Source organism: Amblyomma americanum, chromosome 3 (assembly GCF_052857255.1).
Source record: "Amblyomma americanum isolate KBUSLIRL-KWMA chromosome 3, ASM5285725v1, whole genome shotgun sequence".
Classification (NCBI taxonomy): domain Eukaryota; kingdom Metazoa; phylum Arthropoda; class Arachnida; order Ixodida; family Ixodidae; genus Amblyomma; species Amblyomma americanum.
In genome coordinates, this window is record NC_135499.1 from 103190061 (window position 1) to 103203730 (window position 13670).

At 44.4% G+C, this 13670-nt stretch overlaps 1 protein-coding gene across 2 annotated transcripts in view; it reads left to right on the top strand.

Annotated features, from left to right (window-relative positions):
- The first annotated feature begins 1640 nt into the window (after window positions 1-1640).
- Window positions 1641-13670, top strand: part of LOC144123194 (uncharacterized) — a 33584-nt gene continuing 21554 nt past the window's right edge. Inside the window, exons 1-3 of one of the 2 annotated variants that reach the window (XR_013313037.1) lie at window positions 1697-1835; window positions 2078-3845; window positions 4789-4950. The gene's annotated coding sequence lies outside the window, so the exon portion shown is untranslated. Of the gene's footprint in view, window positions 1836-2077; window positions 3846-4788; window positions 4951-13670 lie in introns of those variants that run through there. The other variant, XR_013313038.1, reaches the window with a different exon arrangement.

Consider the following 13670-nt stretch of genomic DNA (forward strand, 5'->3'; position numbering starts at 1 on the left):
AGCGCAATCAATCTGAAGAAACCAGGCGAAGCCCAGTCATGCGTTTTGCGTGTTTATCACATGTAATTTTTTGCAGTGAGATAGCGCTGGTTACCCGCTATAATTTTGGTAAGTAATATACTCCCGTGTGAAATTAGAAAGAATGAGTGGGCTAGATTTATTTTTTGGAAAGTAATAATGATCTACCGTCGCAAACCGCACAGCTAAGTCCAATGCACGACAGCACCCTCTCCCAATGATGTTCAAACAGCCTAGTCCTGCTGCCAATGGAGTGGCACAATCCCAACAGCTTATCTGATTGTGATTTAATCTGTGCTTCCCCAGGCTGCCTGCTTCATTTTACGGAATCCACTCAGTACCTCGAAGTCCGCATATATTATCTGTGGCCTGGAATATAATTCGTGCCCGTGTCCATTTCTTCCAATATCATCCATGATTATATGTCATCTATCATTATTATTTCTTCTATATACAGTTTAAAATTTCAGGAGAGCCATTAAAAATCAGGTCAGCTTTGTATTATTTTCCTTTAACTGACAGAATTTTTTTCAAGGCATCTAAAGTTGTAAAAACACCTATCCAACAGTAGCAAAATTAAGGAATGCTAGAGAAGTAAAGTCTGGTTAAACTGAGGTACATTTGAGTAAAGAAGTGTTTTTTAAAACCGTCTTTCCAGGCGCTTGAGTTGTAACAATAACATCGAAGATCTCTCAGATAAGAATTCTTATCCACACGGGAATTCCTCTCAGGACGTGGTTACGCTAAAATGCAGGAATTGTATATTCAGAAATATAGTTTGCAATGCATGAATAACAGCGATCAATAAATTGGGTTCTGCAATCCAATCAATAGTTTTCTTGAAATTCATGTCTAATAGAACATTTTGATTTCTCGGTACTGCTATTGGCTCTGCAACAAGTAATAAAACGTCACATGTAAAGCTGCTGTAAACCTCTACCTTATTCCCATGGGTTCCAATGAAGAAATCAAACGCAAACACTACATTTTTCTCGTCTTTCCATAGGAACCTGCCTCACCATTTTTATCTCCTCGTTTGAGAAGGTCCTAGGCTATGTACTTCATAACGCAGAATGTAATATGGCCTTAACTCCCCTAATTTTGAATTAGTTTTGAGTACACAATGGTGGAATGCAAATATCGATTGCTTCCTCATGTCTGCCATCTCTCTGCAATCATAGCCACCTATTTCTTACATAAGATGGCTTCCTCATATCTGTGTCGGGTCGTCTGATAAAACATGCGCATTTAAGTTGCACTTTAAAGGTGAGCACACATGACCTCTTAATGAATCATCTTAATCAAATTTTCCATACAGATCTGTATAAATGACCGAAAAGAAATTCACAAAATCTTTTTGTTCATATCTTGGTTATGCATTTTTCTGGAATTTTTCTTTTAGTGTTTATTTTTAGATTGAGGTGATAGCCAAACCTTGAGTTCTCTAAATGAGATTCCATAGGTGCAACAAATGTAAAACAAAATTAGCTGGTAAAAAATACGTGTCCTTAGCTGCTTTATTTTGATATTTCATCTCTTCTCAAAGTAAGCCAAGCTCTGCTATCCACAGGAATGTAGGAACATTATCCATGGAAGCTAAGAAAACTATCATATGCATTACCTGCGTCACAACAGCAGCACTGACAAGCTACTCCATTGTGATCTTGACCCTGCTCATTGTTGAGCAACACAAAACGTTCGCATGCTTCTGATGATAACTGTGATTCCTGCCCTCTAGAACTTGTCGCCAAGGTATAAATGCACGACCAACCACAGGAGGAGTATTCGCATCATTCACAAGCGCCTTTGTTCAGTAGGTGAGCACAACTGCTACGAATTACTGTTCAGAAGCTTTTCCAGCACCCTCGTTTTAAGGTATGTCGTTCACATGCGCATATTTTGTCTTACTAATTTAGTTCTGTAAAAACACAGTGCGGCAATGAGTTCACTGAAATTTTCTCTCCACAAAGGGCCTACGCTTTTCATTCTTATTGCTCCACTTCAACTTGTCAGAAATATAATTTCTCACATAGCATATGTTGTGTTCTATTCTTTGCAGACAAACCGTCTGTAGCTGTCATGAAGACCGCTTTGCTTCTAGTCCTGCTCGCACTGTCGGCGTCTTCGTGTAAGTCAACGCCCTTCTACAAGCAACGTTTTTATATTTCCTCTTTCCCGTTTTGAACGACCAGCAAACAGAAAGTTGCAAGTAAAATTTGTTTTTGTCGTTTGTTAGGCGACCAAGTCGACGAAAGTTACATAATGTCTATCCTTATGAATCATGTACTCTGTAGTTCAAGTTAAGAAACTTTAATTTCCTTACGTGCATATTTCTTCAGAAATTTCAGAGGGGATGTGTTTAATTTAGATGTAATTTCTGGTGTGAAACATCTTGAGATATCCACGTTAAAATTTTCCTGTCATTCGGAGTAGTTACCGATGCAAGGCGGTGGATGCCGGCGCAAACTTATTCCACTGTAAAGGTGCTGTTGCTTATTGTAAATAGGCACTTAAAGGCATTTGGCAAGAGTCGAAAGGATACCACAAGGAGCGAGTTTTGCAACTTCATAAATATGCCATGAACATCCTGATTTTCACCAAACATGCTAAAGTTTGAAAGATGACGTCAAAAGACAGGTTTAGCAATCGCACCCGTTTAGAAAAAAGCGCGGTACTTAAGTCGTAATGGCAGAAGAGATTTCAAAAGCTACAACAGCTCTTAGAAATTTTTGTGAACGCTATTTTATTTAAACCAAATTGCCAAACAAATGCGAATTACGTGAGTGCTAAGAATCGCACCACTGTATGAAATGGGTTGACCGTTATCTTATTCTGGCATTTATTGTTGCTTTGCTCTTTCATGTAAATGTTTTGTTCTGTATACTTAACACATTGTTATACAGCTGCGGAGTAGCGGTTATCTATCTGCTGCATTTCCCGCTCTTGTGCCGAGGGCACATACAGTAATCGCCTATGTTCGTAGACTTGAATGTATATATGTAGTCGGTTTGTCAATTGTAACATTTAATTTAAATCCTACAAAAAAAGCGGGCGTTATTTGGCATTTGTTGAAATCAAAACAAAGACAGCGCCATGTCACTAAAACGAATTGAAGTTGCATTGAAAGATAAGTGTTGTTTCTTTTAAACAAAAAACGTTTGGTGAGAACCTTAAAACAATACCCGCTTATCTAAGTACCCATCGTTTGCTCAGAGGGTTCGAAATCGCTCAGATATTTGCTTCTTTCTTCCGTTTGGCCTTCGCCTGCATCCGACTTCATTTTCTATGGTCTAAGATACTGTACCGAACTTGTGCCGAGGACGCGAAAGGCATAGCCAGTGTCAATCACGGTATACCGGACGGTAATTCTGCAATCTAAGAGTGCCGTGAATGTCCTCAACTTATACTTCCCGAGTGAGTTTACGAATAGAAGGCACGTAATATGAAGCAAGCGTAGTGTGGTAGAGTTTTCTTATAGAAGGCCTTTTCTGGAAGCAACGTGGCAGATAAGCGTCCAAGAGAAGCTATCATGCAAAACTTCATGTCTTCTTCGCATTTACACGATCGTCGGACAACCGGCATTGCGATACGAAGGTCATATTTCTTGTTTGTATAAATACGTTTCATGTTACAAACAGCAAATTAATTACCTCTTTTCTCTTCCATGTCTGCGTCGCACACTGCAGACGCAGCTACTCTGTAAGTAAAAATATTTCGAGTTTTTTCCTCTTGAACCTTTGCTTGAGCTTGATATTAACCATTATCTTTTATCGTTCTGAATTTCAGAGGCCCCTTTGAGGAGCTGAAAAAGTCCGTTTCACAGAAAGGTAAGGGCAGAGATAACTATTCATGGGGGTGGTGAAGTCCTCAAAGCCAACTAAAAGCAAACACTTCTTCCCTGTATGGCTCTGCTGCAACAAACTTGGTACTTCAACATGAAATTTCATAAAAACAAAACACGCACGCACTAGCACGAATACCCAAGTTTCCATTGTCATTCCGTGGCACAAGAAAGCTTGTTCTATCCCCGATTCCTGTAATAATTAGGTTGCAGCAATCGCTGGAGCGATACTTTGGACATACCGTAATACCACAAAAAATAAAAGTAAAGCTTTCAAGTCCCTATCAAACGTGAAACACGACCATAAGCTACGATTGAGAGGCGCAAATACACGGATCAAATTACACGGGACCTCGCCCTGATCTTTTCAAAATCACGTGCCGCTTTTTCCACCGCTTGTACAGCAGTATCTATTCATTTTGCCGTAAAATTTCAAGTGAATCTGCTGTGCGTTCAGCTTTTCAAACTCAAGCAGATTTTCAAAGGCACATTGAAGCATTGTGGCTGACGTAAACCATGTCAAGCTTTTGGACAACTGCTGACATTGCCACTAATATTAAAGAGGCTAAATTCCTTTAGATGGTTTAACCATGCATTAATCACCCATAGCATTTCCACGCAACATAATTTATGCAATACTATTCAAAGCTTTCGTATCAGATACATCTTTATTTTGTGCATTATAAATGGCCTTCACGCGATATGGCAACACATTACAAAACGGCCAGTTGTCAACTACACCAAGCGCAGTTGGTTTGAGCACGATGAACATTACCTTTGTAAAAAACCACTTTGCATTGCACCAGAATATATGTTGCAAAAATAAAGTACCCGGAAGTAATTTTCGACGATAGTGTCAAGAAAATCAACACTAACTGCTCACCTTCATCCTTGAATGCTGTAACGAGGCGCGGCTTTTTTTCCCCCAGGAGATGAGTCACCATCTCTCAAGAAGACTGGAGAAACCATGCTAACGCTGGGCAAACTACTGCAAGGCGAGCTATCCTTCGCTACTGCAGAAGAGCGGGATAGCGCCTTGAACGCTCTTCAGACCCTGAACACCTCCTTGGCGGGAAGTGACGATACAGAGCAGTACTTCATCTTTATTTTGTTGAAGGCCATCGCGGCGGCCGCCATCACAGCGGGAGTATCTACCGGTGTGGGAATTGAAGTTGACAAAGCCCTCAAGAAAGGCATCAAGAAAAGCTGGAAGAAAAGCGGATGATTAGAAACTTCTGGAAGTGTAGAGACGTTTGGAAATAAACTTCACAATTGAAATAGCAGCCCTTTGGTGTAGGAGAGTTAATTCTTCAAAAAATTCTATTCCTGCCTCTTTAACAACACTTTCTACTGAATGTAATGTCTGTTCCTTTAAATGTGTAGTCAATTTAAACCATGCTTTAAAACGTATCATTGGGATGCTGAAGACGTAGGCATATTTTCTCTGTCAACCGAGTCGGGGGTGTGGTATTGTCGCAGTCGAAACTGCTACAATGTACGGTAATTATAGGTGAGTTGCTTATGAGGTATGCATTTTCTTTCTTAACACAACGTCCTCCAATGATTTTATAAAAAATGGGGGTAGGGCTAGTCCAACACCTGCCTACTAACATGTTTTATTTTTTGTGTAAAGCACTAATTACTGCTGAAAAACATGAAATTTTTCCGGCCGCCGTAGTGCTACAAGTGATTGGGATTTGGCTACTTAGTCCTTGATTTTTACTATAGCTATTCTGATTGCATTGGCGCGGACAAAACGGAAATGTTAGGCATATAACAGTTCCGTTTGTTGTGTCAATATAAGCAGCGAAACTCTCCTTAAACTGCAGTGCTGGAGGATTACAACCACCTTGCAGCCGAGGCTTCTTCATGATTTTCTCTAGCCAGGCCTCTGGCCAAACTAGACTTAACAAACACAGTCCAGTTTCTTTACTACGATTTTGTGACAGCTAAAACTAAAAAGCACACACCTGTATTAAAAGATTCTCAGGTTAGCGTTTTAAGATCCTCCTTTACGGCGCGTATAGACCCGGCGGAAACTGCCTCCTCTTACCTTGCAACGAATCAATATTCGTATTATCAAGCTGACTGAAACAATACTGATCTGCGCGGTTTCTCATAGCTCATATTTATCTAGATTGTATGCCTACTCGCGCATAGGTGCGGTTATCGACTGACAGTAGCTGGCAGAATTGTCTCGCAAACAATAGAAAAAGCTAAGCTGGGCGTTTGACATTGATCATCTAGACGCAATATTATACCCCACAATGCCACACGGCACAATGGTAGTGGGAGTCGCGCTCGAGTTTGAAGATTTCAGCCTAATATCAGTTTTAAATATCAGCAAAGAGGATGAGGAGGAGGCCGAGGGAAGGCTGGGAGGTTAACCGGTTTGCCCGGGAAAAATGGTTGAAAGCATAAAAGAGGAAGGAGAAAAGAGAGTAGCAGGAAAATGAGTCACTAGCCAAAGTCACAGCGTTCGGTAAAGTCACAGCCTATCGTGCAGGCCCGAAGCCGTCAAGAACCAGACCAGTGCCTTGGAGGCCTTCACCGCCGACCATCGCCGCGGCTAGTGGCCTAGAATCTTCATTTCCGCCAGTTTGTGTGCATGTAGACGCTCCCGCGCATGGCAGAGAGACTGCCTTACGGCGCTGTAGGCAGGACATTCACAACAAATGTGGACTAGAGTCTCTTGACACCCGCAGGTTGCACATGCAAGGCTATCAGCCAAACTGATTATGAAAGGGCAATGTTTGGTTAAAGCTACACCAAGCCACAGGCGACATAGCAAAGTTGCTTCACGTCGTGGTAGGCCAGATGGAAGCCGGAGCTGCACCTCTGGGTACAAGGATTTTAAACGAGAATTCGAAAATTGGCCTGGGTTCGAGGCGGAAAGCGTGATATCCCGAGCCAGTGGTATAAACCTACGCGCTGCGTCGGCTTTCGACAGGGGAATGGACACAAAATCGCCCTCATGGTGAACAGTTCGCACGGCTTCGCCCACGCGTTACTTGCCTGCGATGCCGCAGTGTCCTGGTAGCTTGTGGTGAACAATATTGTGCCATTTGTTGATGTCTGTGTGGTGCAGCTCTCGGATTTTAGCGACATGTTCATGGGAACCATTACTAAGAGCAGATTGTAACGCTTCGAGGGCTGCCTTTGAATCAGTGAAAACAGACCATTGCGGGGGTCTTTCGTTACTTATATGCTCAATGGCGACACGAATAGCAGTAAGTTCTGCACCAGTGGATGAACTCCGATATGATGTTTTCACCTTCTTATCTATGGTCCTTACGGGGATGACTACGGAGCCCGTGGAACTGGAAGGGGTCACTGAGCCATCGGTGTATACGTGCAACCGGGGTCCGTGTTTCTCATGCAAATATTCTAGAGTGGTCTGCTTTAGTGCTGTCGTCGATAAATCGGCCTTCTTTTCGATGCCCGGTATGTAAAGGAGCACACGAGGTTTGTGCAGATTCCATAATGGAGAAGGCGGTCTAGGGGCTGGTGTAAATTGGGTTGATAGGAAGTCGCGATGGGCATTAATAATTTTCGCAAAGGACGTACGCGGTCTGTTAGCAGGAAGACTGGCAGGATGGCGTACGGAAATCCGAAGGAGATGACGAATATGCGCTCTCAAAATGAGCTCTCCGATTGTGATATAAAAAGTCACTGAATTCTCCTGGGCAATGAGTACTGTTGCGGCTATCGACGCGCATTTTGACAGCCCTAGGCACGTCCGGAGAGCTAGAGCTTGAAAACTTGTAGACACCGTATGTTCGCATTCCTAAAGTTTTCTAGAGCAGAGATACTGTATCGAAGGAATCCCATGAATAACGCGGTGTACAGTTGGAGCATCAACTGTACTGATGCTCCTCATGACTCCCTTCGAGAAAGGAAAGAACGTGAACGATCGATGTCGGTCGCCTTTTCATTTGCAAGACATGTGGGCTCCATATTAGATTACGATCGATGATTACTCCAAGGAAGCGATGGCTTTTTTCGTAGGGTTTGTTGAGTCATTAATGAATACGAGGCAATGGGAAAAGCTCTTGCGTGTAAAGACAACAAGGGAACATTTTTCAGTACAAATCACCAGGCTTTGCAGGCGGAGGCAGGTCATATGAATGCTTGCCGCGTTTTAAAGCCTTGCTCGAACTTTTGGTCCTGTAACTCCTGATGCCCAGATATAAATATCGTCTGCATAGACTGAGAGTTGCGCCGACTGTGGTAGAACGTCGATAAGGCCGACAAGCGCAAGATTGAAAAACGTTGGGCTAAGTACTCCACCCTGTGGGGCACCACGGCAAGTGAAATGTAAATTTCTTGGTCCGTCCTCAGTTTGCAAAAATAGTGATCGGCTCGATAATTAGATAAATGAGTGCGTATACAGCAGAAAACACCACCACCAAGCTCTGCAGACTCCAGAGAGTCAAAAATAGCTTGTTAAGTGGCGTTATCATACGTCCCTTTAACATCCATAGACAACACCGCAGTCAAGGTCTTCAGATGCTTCTGATGTTGAACTGAGGACACCAGGTCAGTTACGTTACCAGTAGAAGAACGCACACGCCAAAACCCTGACATTACATCTGGAGATATGTGGTAGGCTCAAGATACCACTAAATTCGTGTAAGTACCATCATTTCAATGAGTTTGCCCAAACAACTAACCAATGCAAAATTGGAATGTACGATGCTAGGTCAAGCGGCGTTTTTCTAGGTTGAAGGACTGAAACCGGACGACTAGATTTCCACGCGTCCAGAACTGTACCCGCACACCATGACGAGTTGAAGTGGTCAAAAAGAGCACGTCTAGCTTCCTGACCAATGTTTGCAAGTGAAGGGTATGTTACTCTATCGGACCCCGGCGATAAAGACAATCTGCAAACAGCCATGGCGGCGTCTGGTTCTTCTATGAAGAAAAGAATGCTCATTCACGAATCCCTATATCTAGGCACTTTGTAGCGATTCACAGTTGTTGATGGATTCATGGGGCCTCCCACTCTTGCGTTTCGCAAGGCAATGAGATACAAACGCCAAGCCGAGCCAGGTGCTGTAGGACAACAAGAGAATTTACGTCGGAGAACCGTCGTTAAGGCATTATAGGTCGTAGTCAGAGGCGAAACAGACAAGACTTCTTCCCTTCGAATTCATCCGTATGACTTCCCACGTGGCTTGATGTGCATTCAAGTCTCCAGTGACGATCCAAGGCCGAGGTGGTACAGCAAGCAATCCCTTAATCTGTCGGCTTCAAGCTGTGCTGTTGGAGATAAGCAGGCGCCTACAAGCGTAAACGTCAGGGTGCGCCTTTTCACCGTTAGACAGACGTACTGGATTTGATTGTGAGGGGGAATCGTATGGGGCCCATAAGTAAGCTCCTTTCGAATGTAGACTATGACCCTGCTGTTTGCTTGTGCGTGGAGGATGAAAACGCTTCGTAACCAATACTTTTGATTGGCTTTTGTAAGTTCGGCTCACAAATCACAAGAATTGAAAATCTGTGTTTATAGACGTATTCGCGAATGTCCCAAATGCGGGAAATGAGTCCACGGGCATTCCACCGGAAACTGGATGCTTGTCTGACCTGGCTTTCAAATGGTTACGCTAGCAGAGCCACTGTGTCTGCTACTGGAAAGCTGCAGGGACTGGATTTAGCGCATCCAGTACCTGCAACGCGTTCCGTACTGCTGGCCATTGAAGGCTAGACAACATCACACGCTTGGCGTTCAGAAGTTTGAAGTTTGAAGTTTATTCATTGCTTTTTTGGACAGGTAACAAACGCGCAATAAAGCAGGAGCTAAAGGCGAAGCCTGACTGGAGCTCCTGCCCTATCGAGCAGTAGCGGCAGACAAGGTGCGGTTTCAAACAAAACTACAAGCTTATACCATGCATCTTGTACAGACAGCGAACGTTGAAAAGAACAGAAAAGAAAGCCGTAAAAACACTAACTATAAAATACATCAATTATACGTACACACAGCCAACGCTGAAAATGAACTGAAAATAAAACTAACAGCGCTGAAAAGCATATAAAATACATCAAATATAGGTAGCACACGCTTAAAAACCACGCGTACGTACCTCAAGGAACCTCAAGATGGCTATCACCTGCACTTCCTCAGCTAGGGCTGGATCTCTTGCCTTGGGATCACTCAGCTGTAGGCGTAGGACACTGGGAGCGTTGTGCCTGCTCAGACACTGAGGTCGAGCGCGGCTGCGGCAGCGGTGGCCATGTCACTTTTTCCGGCTGCACCAGTCACCGGGCCTACATTACTCGGTGATGGGGGAGGACAAGTAGCACGAACGATTGTGGCTTCCCTGCCGCTGTCAGCCGTTTGTCTAGTAGACTGTTGGCGGCGAGAACGACGCCAACGCGTTGAATAGTCTCGCACGATCTGCTTCAACACCGCAGCGTCATGAGGGCCACAGCAGTTGGCGCATTTCAAGACAATAGCGCGATAAATGTCACCGCTATGTGGCTCAGAGCAGCGAGGGTATACTATGGTGCTATTACAAACACCACTGACATGCCCAGTTTCCATGCACTTCCGACACTGCAGCGGCTTCGGGACGAATGGGCGAACTGCATGTCGATAGTGGCCAACCTTTACATGCGATGGAATACAGTCGCCTTCAAAAGTGAGCTTGACGCACCTTGACTCGCCGAGGCGCTGCACCTTGGTTATTTCAATGCTATTCGTCGCTGCTTGAATGACTGTAGTTAGGTCCGAGTCAGATATGATCGCGTCGACGTCGCAAATGACGCCAGTAGTTGCGCCATTGTTTTCAAGAACAATAGAGCGGGCTGAGATGTCTTCGATCTTCTCGGTGGTGGGCAGACTTTCCACTGTGCTCCGCTCCGTTACATCGATGGCAAGGAGGCTCCTTCGGCTGTTGATTCTAACATCCTTGATTACGCCCGGGACGCGAGCCTCGAGGAACACCGACGTAGCTTGTCAGTTCAGCAGGTTGAGGTTGCCGGTGGGCGTTCGAGGCGAAAACAAGACAGTATATGCCGATGCACCACGCGTCGTGAATGCAGTAGATGTCGTTGGTGAGAACGAGTCCTCAGTCGTACACAGTCTCCTCTTGGCTTTCTTGCTCATCACTGGGACGAACCCGTCGTCCGTCGAGGAGCCTTCGCTGAGCACAGCTCGGTGGCCTCGCTGCTTGCCTTGCTCGATAGGTAGAAACGCTTCCTCTGGCGGCTGCCGTCGACCCACCGGGTTCTAGAGAAGACCTGACGTCCTCCACTTCCATCGCCGTCACGGAGAGCAAACGGCGCCTCCCTGATTGTGCGAAAGAACAAAAAAACTTCAGAGGCAAAGAGATAGCTTTCAGGTCTGGAACGACTTCGCAATTCGTTGCACCTGCAAGGAAAGTGGGAACAACAACGTGCCACAAAAAACATAACCTCGGGTATTGACAATGTAAAGGACGTTCTTCATAAATAGTGAAAAATTAATAGAATTACAGCAAGAAACTATCTGCTGAGCGGTACACATGCGTTGCTATCAATGCACGGAAGCTATATAGATGCTGATTTAAAACCACTTAGAACGCAAACACCCAATTTGTTGTACCTGCGAAGGAAAGTGGGAGCGGGATCCCTATCAGCGCAAAACGTAGGGTTCTGTCAAGAACCTGCCGCTAAGACAATTATTCCCTTGCGAGACTGCCATCCTGGCAGAAAGCCACACTTCAAAGGATCCAGAAGGCAGCTGCCTTTGCAGCGCATTGTGGGAAGAGCGGAGGAAAGTGTCTAATATGTTTACCCTAATTCGCTGGACGAAGTGCAGCTGAAAGCGATCGGCGTGATATCAAGGTTCTCTAACTGCTATGAACACAACCTGCCGACAAAAGGAGCTCTAGCTTGTCGAGACAACCGTTCAGGCAGGATCGCCATTCTGGCGTACAAGGGTCAAGCGACCGTGGTTCTTGGCTGCGTGGACTACGTCCGTAATTTATGCAAATCCTCGACAGCGACACTTACAAGAGGACTAAGTTAACCACGGCTTCTCAGAAGGCACAGATGAAGATGCAGAACCTTTTGCACCGGCTTTCAGATCTATCCCAAACTGTAGGCACTTCTGTCGTAGGCTTCTTTGCACAAATGGGGCGGCGCCCCACTTGTACAGCCTCCTCAAACCACATTATCCCGGTGGCCTTCTCGCACCGATGGTGTATTTCCACTCATTCTCTCTTGAGGCTTCCTACACCTGCCTACATCGTATTTTGTCGCTGCTGATAAGAACCTCAGGAAAGGTATGGAACCTCGGACATTTTGTAAAATTTATTACGCGACACTGTGGATGGATGACGTTTTTGTCTCGATTGACGTCGCCTTCTTTGCTAGCGTTCCGGTACCTCTCTCATTAAGTGCAACAAGGATATGACTGGAAGCGGACGAATTAATCGCCGCCCAAAGGGTTTACAGAAGCGCAGATGAGGTAAGCCAAACTTTAAAGCCTGGCTCGGGGACATGCACATCATCAACAGCGAATTCTTGAGGCAAAGGGGGGGGGGGGGGGCATAGAAATTAGTGCGAAAATCTCAGTGAAGGCTGCGACCCTGGCGAAGGAGATGATTGTGAAACGAGCACTTTATGCGCTGATGAAAGGATCCGATGTATTACTCCCATAGGCGGACGATTGATCTGCCATCCTGAAAAATGCACGTAGTGACATTTTTCTCACTGAAATAAATAGTTCTCCATTGAAATAGAAACAACCACCTTTCTTTTCTTTGTCGTGGTATTCAAGAAAGCACAATCTCCCGGTGCGTATCCTCTGTGCGCAGGAAACTCACTGTATCTGTGGTACATTGTACAATCTTGTTTTTATCCCTAATCCATTACACGAATTTCTCTGAATCTGCGCCTCCTCGAAGAAGAAAAAATATTCGAGGCAGTCTTCTTGCTCGGCCTGCAATAGGAGAATTTAAAGTACACTTCATGTCGCAGTGGTATACAAATTTGGTCTGCATGCAGATATTCGAAGTACAAGTTAATCTATTTGTCTTAATCATTTTCGTCATAAAAATTTAGCATTGGCAGCAAATTATGTTGCTCTCTCAGGCAAGAAAAAATGGCACTCCGTCTGTGCAACGAAGAGTCACCAATGGGTGACGATATAACACAATGAAAAGCGGGATTGCAGCATCGTCGGAATTTAACGGTCTTCGCAGCAAGTTTTCAAGCTTTCAAGGGGTGCAGCCGACACACCTGTCAAGAATTTTTGATGATGTGACTGCATTCCATGTGAAACATGGTTGTTCAAGAGAAGGGGGTCGCAGTGTAAACCCTGTGCGCTGTCACACCGCCTTTCCCGTGAGACTAACCGCAGTAATGTAAGTTATTGTGCGTTAACTTTTCAGATTACCTACAAAGTTTATGAGATCAACCAAGTTGTTTTATTTTTTGAATGTACTACTCGAAACTTAATATTCCGCATGCCTGAAATATTATCATGTATCTCCAGAATAAACTTTGCCGAAAAAAAGGGTTCAGATGTAAATAACACTGCCTTGTTTACCGAGATTACTAAGATTTTTCAAATGACCACAGGCACGAAGCTGTCGTTATGCTGCTTAAAATGTTTAATAGTGCTGCTTTCTTTTATTTCATGTACCATAGAATTTTCATGAAATTCTGGCTCTTTGATTCTCTGTCTGCGCTACTGGGTCCCCTCCTTATGCGACTTAAACTGAACGTGCGCTATGACATAATCATAAATATTGTTGCTACGAAGAGTTCAGTGCAGCAAATAAGGCGCCGCACGTTGGCATTCGCACTCAACTACGAATATTTG